Consider the following 14,540-nt stretch of genomic DNA (forward strand, 5'->3'; position numbering starts at 1 on the left):
GGCCAGATCAGTGAATCATCCAGACTGTTGCCCCTGCAACTACTGAAAAGGCTGCTGCCCCTCTTCAGGAACCACACGTTTGTCTGTCCTCTCAACAGATACCCCTCCGTTGTGGTTGCACCTACGGTACGGCTATCTGTATCGCTGAGGCACGCAAGCCTCCCCACCAACGGCAGCGTCTATGGTTCATGGAGGGGGGGGGGGGGGGGCAGTCTCAGTGGGACGTAGCCTTTTTCATAGTTCTTATGATCTTCTCGAGAGCGCAACTGAAAAGCAACATTGGGTGACCATAATATTGTAATATGCTTGTTTTTACCACGAAGGAATGCGAGAGACACACTAGAAACTTCACCTTGGATTTGTCGTACGTCATTGTGGCTTTGCCAATGGCCAGCAGGTCAATTGCGAATTTGCCAAGGATGTTAAACAAGACTGAAACGCCTGGTTAATTCCGCAGCACAGAACAAGTAGTTGAGATTGTGGAAAGGAGCCAAAAATGAACGGCTGTCAGTTACACTCGAACACATATAACTTTATTTAGTTGCCCAAACATTACAGTGCAAATTTCCGAGCTTAACTATCGACTGAATATGTCACAATCTTATGGCATAAGGGCACAACCTCTTTAATTTAAAACATAACTACAATAAATTTTCAAAACGCAGAAAGCGCAAGGTTTTATCCTTAAATAATATTTCAAATGAGGCGGAAGGCCCAAACAATCTAAGACTTGACAAGTAAGGAATTTTAATTTTAAAACGGCTGAAGGTCCATGACTTAAAAACACAACTACAATAAATTTTCAAAGGCAGAAGGCCCAAAGCTTCATCCTTAAATAATTTTAAAAAAGGAGGCTGAATGCCCAAACAATCTAAGACTTAACAATGAGGAATATTACCTTTAAAATGGCTGAAGGCCCATGATTCAAAACACAGCTACAATAAATTTTTACATGGCAGAAAGCCCAAGGCTTTATCCGTAAATAATTTTTTTAAAATGAAGCTGAAGGCCCAAACAATCTAAGATTTAACAAGTAAGGAATTTAAATTTTAAGACGGCTGAAGGCCCATGATTGAAAAACACAACTACAATAGATTTTCAAAAGGCAGCAGGCCCAAAGCTTTATCCAGAAAAAAAGTTTGAAATGACGCTGACGGCCCAAACAATGCAAGACTTAACAAGTAAGGAACTTTCAATCTTAAAGCAGCTGAAGACCCATTATTTAAAACCCAACTAAAAGCATACAAATTCAAACCATCGGCTATGAGCCATTAAAATATACAATCAAACACCAAAAGAAAAGGCAGTACAGCCAGCGGTGCCCAGAAGATTCAGGGGGTCGGTCTGCGCTTGAAATATCAACGTTCGCTTAGGGGAGACAGGTAATCGGCCCAACTATATCCGATGCGCGGCAACCGAACCAAGAGATAGTCAACGGACCCACCGACAAGACGATTTGCTTTCCACCTAACCAGTACACAAGCAACTCCAAAACCGAAACGTAGAAGGCGTGGCCGCCCACAACCAAGTATGCATAAGCTATGAAAACTACACACACGAGTTGGACAGCGAGAGAAAAGGACACTGCCTAAATTTTATGTCAGCGACCAGGGCATATAACCGGGACGCTAACGGTCATAAGACAGAAAATTCTGCTGAAGCACTTGGACTTCAAATAATCAAAAACCTTCGCCAACTCGAACACTCGCTGTTGCTCACGGGAATACCCCCAACAGCCAACCATGAATACCAATGGCACAATCTGAACAGACTGACTTCGGTAATTAAATCACCACTCAACTTTGATGTCGTGGGTCGGTGAGCCATGAACCTCGTAGCGGTCGGATCTGCTCCCACACACTCAGTCACTGCGTAGAGACCGCCAGCGGGCCTGGCCCATTGCACCGCGCGGAGATTTCCTGGCTGATCCATACCAATCGACCTACTGCCGCACACTGGCTACTATAATCACCAGATTGTCTCCTATATCATTTATATAGATTAGAAGCAGCAAAGGACCTATAACAATTCTTTGGGGAACACAAGATATCACTTCTGTTTTATTCGATGGCTTCTTGTAGTTAACTACGAGCTGTGACCTTTCTGACAGGAAATCACGAATCGAGTCGCACAACTGATATTTGTAGACAAGCAATTTTATTGAAAGTCGCTTTTGAGGAACGGTGTGAAAAACCTTCTCGAAATATAGACATATGAAATCAATTTGGGATCTCCTGTCGGTAGTATTGGTATGAATAAAGGGCTAGTTGTGCTTCACAAGAAGGATATTTCCTGATTTCCTGCTGATTGTTTGTCAATATATCGCTTTCTTTCAGTAAATCGGTATGCATGCCACTATCCTACGGTAAGGGGTCAAAGTATGAACATTGCAGACATCCTTCTGCTTAGGCAAATGGGAAAAAAACGGTTGGTTCTTGCTGCATTTGGTGCGATCTGCGGTGGGCTTGATGGCACTTACGGAGGCACCATTAGTCCATTTGCAGCTCTTCAGGAAACTCTACAAAAAGAGTTCTTTTACTCCGTTTTCGCCTTCACTAGCGAACCAAAATCCAGCCGAGAATTCCAAGGTGTCTATGCACAGCAAATAGCTTAAATTTTTACGATAAAGTCCTACGATCCTCTTCTCGAATAGCGCTCAACATTTTCTTGATATGTTTATCAATTTCTAAGATACAAGGGTTTGAAGTTAGCGTACTTCTACACGTGAAATCCGGTATAAGGCAAAATCTAAATAATAAATAAACGCAGTAAATTGCTCAGATTTTAACAGAACATTCTCTAGGTATTTATCTAAAAGTGCCATTTCCCGTTTTCAAAAATCTTTACCAGTTATCGAGTAACATCACAAAAACTTATTTTTTAGTAACCAAAACAGAACGGCTGCTTCTGACACGGCTGTGCACAGTAAATGGCTGTAATTTTTACGATGTACTCTTAAGACACCTATGAAGGACATGCCGTCAGCATCTGCCGTTCTTGCCACGTACTGAAGAGCATTCAGCCTCCATTTAGCAACTATCAGATCAGTCCTGTTGTCATATCCACCAGTTCACCATGCTATAATTCACCATAATTTCAAGAGTATGAGTAGTACGAATCTCGAGAATCGTTGTTTCTTTGACGTTTCACTAGGTCGTCAATGGACACGTTAGTCGCCACAAACAGAAGCGAGACTTATTACTGAATACGACAGTATGCCACTCAATGTCCCAGTTGCCTTTCGCTCTTCACCGTCCAAATACCAGCTGTAAGTGGTGTGATGTCAGCCGTGAACGACCCTTAGGAACTCTAGCAACTCGTGATGTCACCCAGCTTCCGGTAATCTTTCCCGGACGGTTCGTGGTGTCACTGTGGCTGTTAACTCTGCCCGAATTTCAGCTGTTATTATCCTTCTAGTAGCCAGAGCCAACCAATCAATCGTACGACGCTACTTTTCCTGTCCATCTAGTCAGCACTCAATACGCAGTCATTGTACAACAGTCGACTGTCAGTGCGAAGTGAAGGTATGTCCGTTATGCAAATGCGTCGATCTTTCTTTAAGTCCGAAAGACGGCGATAAGCTCCACGTTCAACTCTTCCTGGACATGCTGTGTTGCTGTCATCACCTAACAACTTCCTGCAACTTTAGACACATCTGTTAGCCATCATTTGTGTTTATGGATTTTTTTCTGTATTGAAAATATTTTCACACAAGAATGAAATTTTAATCAATACGCGTACATCCCACAGGCATGGAAATGTTGGAGTATAAGTTTGCTAGCATGCGATCAAAATATTCATCGTGTAATACTGACAGTTTCCGTTAGTTTAGTTTATTAATTGTGACACAGAGGAAAAAAAGATATAGAATTCTCTGGATGTCCATCTTTTCAGTGGTAGTTGCGGGACACCGGCTGTTCAGTACAGAACGTCAAATCAAACACCTTTCAGCTATCTAATTTCCGAACTGTTATTTTATCGGGATACCAGTTTCGGCGATGTACTACGCTATATTCAGCTCCCTTGACCGACCTATAGGAAGATTCCAACCTCGATTCCGGTCTAAATAGGGGTCAGCATTCATAGGTTGGTATCTGTAGATTTCTATTTGATATACAGCCATCACTTCAAACATCGTCTGTCGACTCACATGCAGGCGATGTTTGAAGTGATCTCCGTACCAAGTAGAAATCTACAGATACCAGTTTTTGAATGTTGGCCTCTATTTTGACCGGAACCGCCTGAAGATGGCGTAAGATATCGCCGAAACTGGTAGCCCAATAAAGTAACAGTTTGGAAATTATAGGGCTGAAAGTTGTTTGATTTGAGATTCTGGTACAGAATTAGTTGTCGAAAGCTACTTCCAACTACTGGTTTGTACCTTGACCTTGACCCAGTCCATCTTCCCGAAAGTTCTAGATCATGGTGTAATTGATGGAATAGACTGGATGAGTGAATGAATAAATAAATTGGGCCCTGAAGGCGATGCATCGACTCTCCACTGTGTGTGTGTGTGTGTGTGTGTGCATGTGTCTGTGTGTGTTAATAATGTAAATGAAACTGGACGACCAGTTAAAAAAAATGAATAAATATTTGAATCATATGCTTTATGTCTGAATGTCTCTCGTGAGGTCATGTCCTTTACTGCACACTCAAGACCCCAATCCGTGTGTGCTTGTTTGTGACGATGCCAAGATATAAGTCACTTCATAAAGTAAAATACACTTTTCTCGCAGGATCAGAGATCGCTTAACATGTAGACATCAGAGATTTTTAAACATAAAACGTCATTAATTGAAGAATGCGTCCTGATCAGGCTATTAACTAAGATCAGTATTATTCTTATATCCTTTTTTGCTATCGTAACTTGGTGATGCAGTTTAAATACGTTTGGATACTGAGGTATAAGATAGGATACGGACATAACGATCCACAATCTTATATTGGTCGATGTAATAAAATGGAAATTTCTGGATTGGTAGCCAGATTTCGTACCGCTCTCCCTAGGTCACCCGGGCGACTAATAACTGAATAATGAATGAAGTGAGAAAACTATCCAACCAGTGTCAGGTGTAAAGGTATATTAACAATCCCTGACCATCGTTTCAACAATTGTAAAATTGTCTTCTTCAGAAGTACAGGGACACGAAGAATCACGTATTGGCGACGAAAAATTTCAGAGCAAAGAAGCTCACGTCATGTAAAGTGGTATTTGTGACCATCAGTAAAACCAAATGAAACCCATTAAGAAACATTCCCACTGGAATTGGGCTAACACCCAAACCTCCAGATGCCAGACACTCAGATCGGTACCAAACGTTATTAGCGATAGAGTATCAACCAAAACACCGATTTAGTTCGTGTTGTGTGCTGTCGTCCGATAGAACACGCGTAAAAGGCAATTAAAAGTATCACTATAGCTATGGAGCACATGAAAAGTGTATCTGTAGTGACTGTATTGTAGATCTCGCGTGGGTGAGTAGGTAGTGCGTTCGGTCCGGACTGATGACAAGTTTTGTTAACTGTTTATGCATGGAGCTGTTATATGGGAGAACATTTTATTGACATGTAAAAGGGCTTTCCGGAGTTTGTGGCAATGTTCTTTAGGCAATCTGCTTTCACTTCGCTAGTTGAACGTTGTGTACTTATTATTGATCTTATTATTTTGTTTATTATTAATTATTATTGTTACTATTACTTCCGCACGTGTGATGCAATTATTTCCTTCTTTTTGTGTTCTGACTGTGTATTTGTGAAACTACAAATGTACTTACCGGTCTGTTACTTTCAAAGAAAAGAAGCAAAAGTAGACTGCCAAGAGAGCATTGCCGTAAACTCCAAACAGTCCTTTTACATGTCATAAACACGTTGTCCCGTATAACACTTTAATATATAATACAGTAAAAAAGAACTTCTTTGCCGTTTGGGTTTGAACCCAGGACGCTTAGCATAAGGATTTAAGGTTCTACCAACTTCCCCACGGAAGCAACATGTGGACTAACTTATAGTTGTGCTTTTGATGTACTCCAAATAGTCCTGGTGGTCTTTTAATTAATGTTTACGCTCGTTCTGCTGGGCGACACCACACAATACGAACTAAATTGGAGTTTTGGTTGATACTCTATCGATATAAAACGTTTGGTACCGATCTGAGTGTCAGACATCTGGAGATTTGGCTGTAAGTGTAAAAGTCTTCACATTCTACGTACTTTAAAAGTAAAGACTTTTACGCTAAGCTCAGTCCAATCGAAAGGTTTTTAACGGATTTTATTTTCTTTTACTGATGGTCAAACATACCAATTACTTCAAATGAGCTTCTTTACTCTGAAATTTGTCGTGATCAATATGTGATTTTACCTGTCGATGTACTTCTGAAGCAGAAAGTTTGTTGAAACCATGATCAAGGTTTTTTTTTATAAGACTTCATACCTGCAGCTACTTGGCTAATTTTCTCACATCATTCATTTACATTCACCGTTGCTGAACAGCAATTATGTTCAAAATTTTAAATATTGCAACTGAATAATAAATTTAAAACAATCATCGTGACATGGATTGTCGTCACGTCAGAGAGAGTTTCGTAACGAAAGTAGTTTGGTAATATATTTTCGATAAGTAAGGTTAAGCAGATGGAAATGGATATTACACAGAATCTATGAAAGCAGTGTCTCTGAGCCACCGTCCGTTCTTACCACAGAAGCGTTACAGACAAATGCAGCGTGTTTTAGTCGGGTGCAGGAATAGGCGGTTGGCAAACGACGGAAGGAATGCGACTACCGTGGCAGTTTGTAACCAGCTGATGTCTGACTAGTACCGCACTGATCACACGCGCCAAGGTAGAGCAGAGCCGTGGACCAGTCTCGGATACCGCTGCCGGGGACTGCGGCGATCAGCTTGACCTCCTGGGTCGCCATATCGAGCGGTGGGGACCCAGCTCCCGAGGGGCGCACTGCTGGCGCGAAAGCGGCAGCATGTGCTGCAGTATAGGAGCAAACTGTACTGTGTTACCGAAGTGGCAATGGAATCACAGTGTGCACTGGACCACCTTCCGACCTTGACCAATGGCGTCATCGCAAACATCGTAAAGCAATGCGAACGTGATTTCAAAATGGCGGCCATAATGTCGTAGTCACTCTTTACCAGGACGCCTAACTGTGTATGCATCAATTACGGAATCGTAGAAATCGTTAATAATTGATATTGAGCTTAACGGAAGAAACGTGGAAAATTGTGATTTTGGGCGAGGACAAACTAAAATCCGAAATAACAATCACAAAATTACGGAAATACTAAAATATGTACACCAACACAACGAGAAAATCACAAATAACTGTTGGTACCAAAATCACAAAGTTAGCGACAACCAGTGGAAACTGGATCGAAAACATCAATTTAGCTGTATTGATCAAGTGAAAAACCCGATTGTAATACAGAAAACCAAACACCGACACCAATACGGATAGACCAAAATCACGGCATTTAACAGCACGCGTTATCTAAACCATCAGTTGACCTATATATCTCGACTGAAAATCTTATGCAGGAAACAAAATAAACTTGATATCGCTTAAACGTGTGGTAATACACGCTAAGGCGAACTTGCAGATGATGATTTAACTTCATTCTATCGCTTTGAATAATGTTATCCGATACTTACAATGGTTAATGTTGCTTTCCTTTTACTTAACGTTTAAGAATTCAGTCTTCTTTTACTGTCAAACTTCTGCAGACTTACGTATTTCGTAACTGTTCAAGTATTAGCTTTTCTTTGTTTAGTTATGTTAATATTATCACTCACTCTATCAGCTTCATTACTTTCCAAGTTGGCTCTCATGTGAGAAAAAATAAGTGTCGAAAGGAAGACGTATTTATAAGAAATTACAAGTTGAAACTTCCTGGCAGATTAAAACTGTGTGCCCGACCGTGCCTCGAACTCGGGACCTTTGCCTTTCGCGGGCAAGTGCTCTACCATCTTTTTTTTATTATCAGATTGACTTGGTATATTTCACGAGAATTCAGACAACCATAGTCAAATCATCATTTAATATTAGCTGCAAAAAGAAAATCAACAAATTAGTTGAAACACAAATAAAACATTTCTTCTGAAGGGGAAGACCAACCCGTTATCCCACCCGTATGAATTTTGGGTGTATATATATACATGCAAAAGAGAAAGAGAAAAAAAAATTACGAAAAAATACAACAAGGGAGGGGACTCAAGCTCAGGGAAGAAACAGGAATCACAGGGGAACTTAACCAACACCTTGACGGTTAAACACAAGAAAAAGCATATTCACAAAAAGCGTTCGGTATTGTGGTAACCGCTGCCATTTCCAATGCGCAGTTGACAAATAATGATGAAAAACGCGGGGATCTGCGTCATTACCGCCTTCAATGACGTAGTGGACATAGTAACCCAAGAGCCAGACAATCGTGTTCGTTTTCGTCTGAGGAAAATAAGAGATGTCCGGATGTAAGAAGATGTCGTCTGGGAATGCGGTTTCAGGCCCTCTAGTAAGAAAAGCTAATTGACGGCGGACCCAGAGCCAATGATCCCGTCCGCAAGCAACTAGCCTGTGAAGTAAGGTGTCAGTTTGATGACATTCCTCACACTGATCAGTCGGACGAAGGCCAATACGAAAAAGACGATCACCAGTAGGTATCAGACGGTAAATGACCTTATACCACGTTGAAACAATCTCCATCGGCAAAATGGGAAGACTAAGATGAGACCAGACCGTTTTCCATGACGTTGACGGGGAAGCAAGTTCAACAGAAGAAGGGAAACATGCTGTACCCCCACGGATTTGTAGCATGTTGGTAGTAATATGCGTCATAGAAAGTATATCATCACCCAGAATACCGACAAGTACAAAGTATTCACGAATGTGCCGCAATTTAGGATTAATCCGTCCAGCATCAACAGGAGGGGTCAGACTGGCCGGCCGGAGGCGGGAAAGTAAACGAGAGGTGACTGAATGCGGAGCCCGCGTGCAGGTTAAAACATTGCGGCGGGCAAATAAGATGGACGTCTTCACTTTGATATCTGAAAGACCCAATCCTCCAAGCTTCCGAGGCCTGGCCACAACTTCATACCGGACACGGAAGACATGGCGGCGCCACAGAAATCGACTAGACAGCTGTTTCAGCCGGCGGGCCATCATCGCGGGAAGCGGGAAGACCTGCGCAACGTAGTATATTTTACTGAAAATATAGGTCTCTAAAATCCGTGCCTTGTGAAGGAGGCTAAGGGAACGGCGGTCATGTTCAAGGATCGCCCCGTGAACACGATTCGTAACCTCACGCCAATTTAGTGCCTCCATTTTGATCGGATTACGATCCACTATGATCCCCAAGGTCTTATGGCGATCGACAACCGTCGCCCAAGGAATGACGACATGATCAAAGCCTCTCAACGGCAGGAACGTGCATTTGCGATCATTAATGCGGGCACCAGCAAGACCACAAAATGAATCCAAGGTGTCCTTAAGCCGCGGTATGTCCTCGGCATGTCGTACTAAAACCATGACGTCATCGGCGTATGCACGGACTGCAAAAATTTCCCCCAATATATTCCAGCCACGTAATTGCATGGTGAGATGGCGAAGTAAGGGCTCTAAGGATAGAACAAAAAGTGACATGGATAAGGGGCTTCCCTGGGGTAACCCCCGTCTGATCGATATCCGGGGGGTAGGGTGACCGTTCACAACCACCGAGACACTGATACCGGTAAAAAGATTAGTTAAGACTTGTCGAGCATCATTATTAAAGCCGACAGCGGTGAGCACTCTCGATAAAAAATCATGGCTGACGCGATCGAACGCTTTTTGGAAATCAAGAAAAAACAAAGCCCCTGGGATATTAGCGGCAGCCGCCACCGAGATTACATCGCGACATTCGAGAACGGAAGTCAGTATCGTGCGTCCAGGCACACAGCTTTGGTGGGCGGCAATAATGGTATCGAGCAGCTTAGAGAGACGGATATTAATTGCTCGAGCGACAAGTTTATAATCAAAGTTAAGGAGAGTAATAGGACGGAGGGAATCAATTGCAGGTCGACCTGTGGATTTCGGCAGGAGGACCATTCTGCCTTCCTGAAAAGGAGCAGGAAGTGAGACTCCCCGCATCACTTCATTTACCATTGACGTTAAGGTGTCACCAATGAGCGGCCAAAATTGAACATAGAACTCCTTAGGAATACCATCTAATCCAGGCGACTTGCGGGACTGCGATCCTACAACAACATCATATATGTCATCCTTCTGAAAGGGACGCAGAAAGGCGTCGTTTAATTGAGGAGTGACGACGCGAGGCAGCAAGGAGGTAAAGTCGTCAAGAGAGGTTTCCGCCGGGACATGAGTATCGTACAGATCAGTAAAATAGGTGTAAACGAAGTCAGAAATGTCACGGTGAGAGGTGAACACGCGGCCGTCAGCGGTTGTGAGGGAGGCAAGGCACCCACGTTTCCGGCGCGACCGTAAACGGACTAGATGGTAGAGTGACGTCAGTTCCTCTTGCAGAAGGGAACGTGGTTGAGACCTCGTCCGCAGGCCCTCCATTTGAATGCGTTTGAGCTGCAGCAATTTGGCTTTGATGCGCTGTATATCAGTAACCCGTAGGGGAGCATGCGTAGCACTATCGTACAGTTGACGTAAGACAGAATAGTAAAATTCTTGCGTTCGTCGATCTTCTGCCACCTTCGCAGCCCCAAAACGCATGAGAGCCCTACGGATGTGTGGTTTTGCATACAGTGTCCACCATGCCACGGTAGACGGGTACCGGTCCATAGTACGAGAACAACGAGTCCAAATGTCCTCCAGGACGATACCAAGGGAGGTATCTTGCAAATACGCGATATTGAGCATCCAAGGAGGACGAAACAATTTTACCGGTTGTCGCTCGTAATTAAACGTAACGGCTACAGCGCAATGATCAGTAAAACAGGCTGGTATCACATCAACAGCCAGAAGTTGCCCACACAAGGAATCGGAAAGGTAAAAGCGATCGAGGCGACTGCTAGACGTGGGAGTAAAGTAGGTATGTCGCACAAGTGTAGGATAGCGAGAAACCCACACGTCACGCAGGTGCAAGGAGCGCACGAGGTCGTCGAGTTCTTTACTGAAATTAAAATGAGGAGACTGATCTACCGGCCGTAGAACACAATTGAAGTCCCCACCTAAAATTATCTTTGTCGGGGATTTACGAAGCAGGTAAATGACTTCTTCTTTATAGAAACTCGAACGTGCGGTAGTACAACCCGAACCAGAAGGGGCATAAAGAAGGAGTAAACTGAGATCATAAAACGTGCACCCGATCCCCCTTCCACTGTCGAGTACTTCGAAATTCATCAACGGAATGCCTTCTCTATAAAACAAGGCAGTGCCCGTAGAAAGTTCGGAAGCGACATTAAAAAACGTCGAGAACCCAGGAATGGAAAACTGGTCGAATAGGACTTCCTGTAAAAAAACAACATCTGCCCCAGACTGATAGATAAACTGTCGCAAAGCAGCGAGCCGAAGCTCAGAACATATTCTGTTAATATTCAGAGTAAGAAATGTATATGCTTGCATGGAACTTCAACCCAGAAAGAAGAACAAAGATCGGTAGAGAGCCGTCAGCTGACGGAGCAACATACAAGTAATCATACCAGAAACAAGCGCTGAACCACAGAGAGAAAAACTACGAAACAGAACCCTCATCTTCCCACTGCTTTTTCTTCGGCCGTGACGCGGCTCTCTGTGGCTGTTTACGGATTCGACTGCTGCTCCGCGGTGCCGACGCTGCAGCGTTCGGCTGCGTGGGAGCATCATGTAGACATTCCGTGTCAGATTGCGGGAGAGAGGCCTCTACATCCCACTCGTCCGCAGACATGGGTTCACGGTGGGACAGTTGGTGAATAACAACGGGATCCACTGGCTCTGGAGAATCAATCAGTTGTTTGATGGGAGGAGGCTGTGACCCAGAGGGGGCGACAGAAATTCCAGAAGGCGGATGCGAAACAGAGTCAATAGGAGAAGTGTCAGAGAGAACCGGAGAAGACACGTGGCAACCAGAAGCAGGTTCCGTCACGGGCGTCTCCGAAAAGGCTGCCGCGGCAGCAGGAACAACGTCAGATAAGGTGTCAGGGAGCTTCTGCAAAGGCGCGATAGCACCTGTGGCATCCTCATCCACGATTTCCGACTGAGAAAGAGAGTCCTTTACCGGAGGCCCATCGGAAGGGCGAGCCAATAAGGAAGATTCATCAGCCGCATCATCCTGTGTTCGCCGACGCTTGTTGTGAGAAATCAGCGCGGGCACATCGGAATTAAGGGCAGCAACATTCCTACTCAAGGACAACGGGGGAAAATCACGGCCGTTGTCGGGCAACGGATCACTGCGTCCCTCAGTAACAGTGAGCGATTCAGTCCGAGCTCCTTGCGGGAGAAGATCAGCTAAAGTCAATTTTTTACGCTGTTCGTATGTAGGTTTTAATACCACCACACGCCGCGGACAATTAGTACGGAAATGACCAGTTTCATTACAATAATAACATGTTCCTTCCTGGCCACTGTACGTGATACGGACCCTATAACCACATACCTGTAGGTGAGAAGGAATAGGTTTCTTGACCACCATTTCCACCGACCGAATACCACTATATACCTGTAAGCGGTGCTGAGCAGACCAGCGTTCCTTTCGAATATGGCGTACGTCCCCATAAGGAAGCAAAACGGACTTCAGAAAACAGTCGCCAACCTCGGGCGGAAGGTTAAATACCCGAACATTCGTATATATCACTTCTGCATTTGCCAAGAGAACCATACTAGTGGAACCATCACGGTGCGTAAAGGGTACCTGAGAACCATGACGAGAAAGTAGCCTATCAACCTGGAGCGGGTCAAGAAACTTAACAAAAAACACATATAATTCGCTGTCGAAATATGCGGTATGCACCTGATCAGTAGTGACCTTAACTGTATCGACTAACCAGTCATGTATCTCCAAAGAGCCGGGCTGGACGTGACGCGTGGATTTGTCAAAGGTAAAACTGACTGTACCTGTACGCGGAACTTTCGTGGGAACCATGGTGGACATCACGGCGAGAGACGACGCCGCGACAGGAAGGGCCGCACGAACACCAAACACCAGCCGACAACCAGCGATGCGACGCGCACGGAGACCAACACGGCACTAAACTGACAGGAGGAAAACACGCTGCGCTACGGTAGAGGCGGAACTAAGAGCACAACCTAGTCGCCCGACGCGCGAAGCGAGAATATCTGAGCTACCGAAGAACGACTCACGCCCGGTACTCACAGCTTTACTTCTGCCAGTATCCGTTCCTACCTTCCAAACTTTACAGAAGCTCTCCTGCGAACCTTGCAGAACTAGCACTCCTGAAAGAAAGGAAGTTTCATATCAGCGCACACTCCGCTGCAGAGTGAAAATCTCATTCTGTAAATTACAAGTTAATGTAAACTGTAATGACAGAGCTCGTTACTAGCACCACCACAGAAAATGCTTAAGGTCTGATTTGTTACTAGCATTAACTCCTTAGCTTCTGTTCAAATAGTTGTGCAGCCACACGATCACACTTCAAAACGCTCTGGAAAAATAAACTGCCACAGTCGCAGCATTTGCTGAGGCCCCTAACACCCCCAGGCAAGCAAAATCACCAACGCTCTGCACACGTAAGACATCACTCACCACGAAAGAACTACCTTAGGGCACAAAACTAACGGGCCCTATCGAAGGTTCTAGTTTACACGTAAAGCCGATCATTGAGCAGATGGTTCTGTGATTCAGGTACCAGACTCGTACTCGGAAATACCGCCCCAACTGCACTTAACAGAAACGGAAGATTAGGCTTAAGCGTTCCGTCGACGACGAAGTCATTAGTGACGGAGCGCGAGCTCTTATTGGGGAAGGAAGAGGAAGGAAATTGGGGGGTGAGCGTTCAGAGGAAATAACCAGTTGCTCCTCCATGAGCCCTCAAAACTGCAGCAATGTTGAGACATGGACTCTACGAGGTGTTGTAATCGTTCAGGAGTGATACTGATTCAAGCATCTAGTAGTACTACACACAACTGTTCTTGTGTGCTTGGTGCTTGCTTCATCGAACGTACATGGTCATCGACATCATTCCATACTTTGAGCAAGCTATTGCCGTGAATTTACTGGAGAGTTCATCTAGCCACTTGCGTGCAAATAAAGAGCGGTGACATGTCGCATTGTTCTGCGGAATCAAGGCATGCCCATCAGGGTGTTCTAATATCAGAGACGGAAGCAGATGATTTTCCAGAATGTCCGCAAAACGTGCACATGTAGCAGACGGACATTGAGGTCTTATTGCGATCATGTGAACACAGCCCAGATTCTAAATGAACACTTGCTGCCTGGATACGAGTTGCATTCAAGTTCCGATGGCTATTCAGAAAGTAGGGATCGTTTTGGCATTATAAAAAATTAAGTACAAGAAATACATTTTATTATATACACCTGAAAGAGCGACTGACCTACTACTTTTCCACTTAGTCACCAAATACATTGAGGCAGTTATC

General features: G+C 44.2%; 1 protein-coding gene across 2 annotated transcripts in view; it reads left to right on the top strand.

The window, feature by feature from the left end:
- LOC126278026 (centrosomal protein of 104 kDa) overlaps positions 1–14,540 on the top strand; it is a 400,804-nt gene that overhangs the window by 58,023 nt on the left and 328,241 nt on the right. The gene's annotated exons all lie outside the window — the stretch shown is intronic.

This window comes from Schistocerca gregaria, chromosome 6 (assembly GCF_023897955.1).
Source record: "Schistocerca gregaria isolate iqSchGreg1 chromosome 6, iqSchGreg1.2, whole genome shotgun sequence".
NCBI classification, from domain to species: domain Eukaryota; kingdom Metazoa; phylum Arthropoda; class Insecta; order Orthoptera; family Acrididae; genus Schistocerca; species Schistocerca gregaria.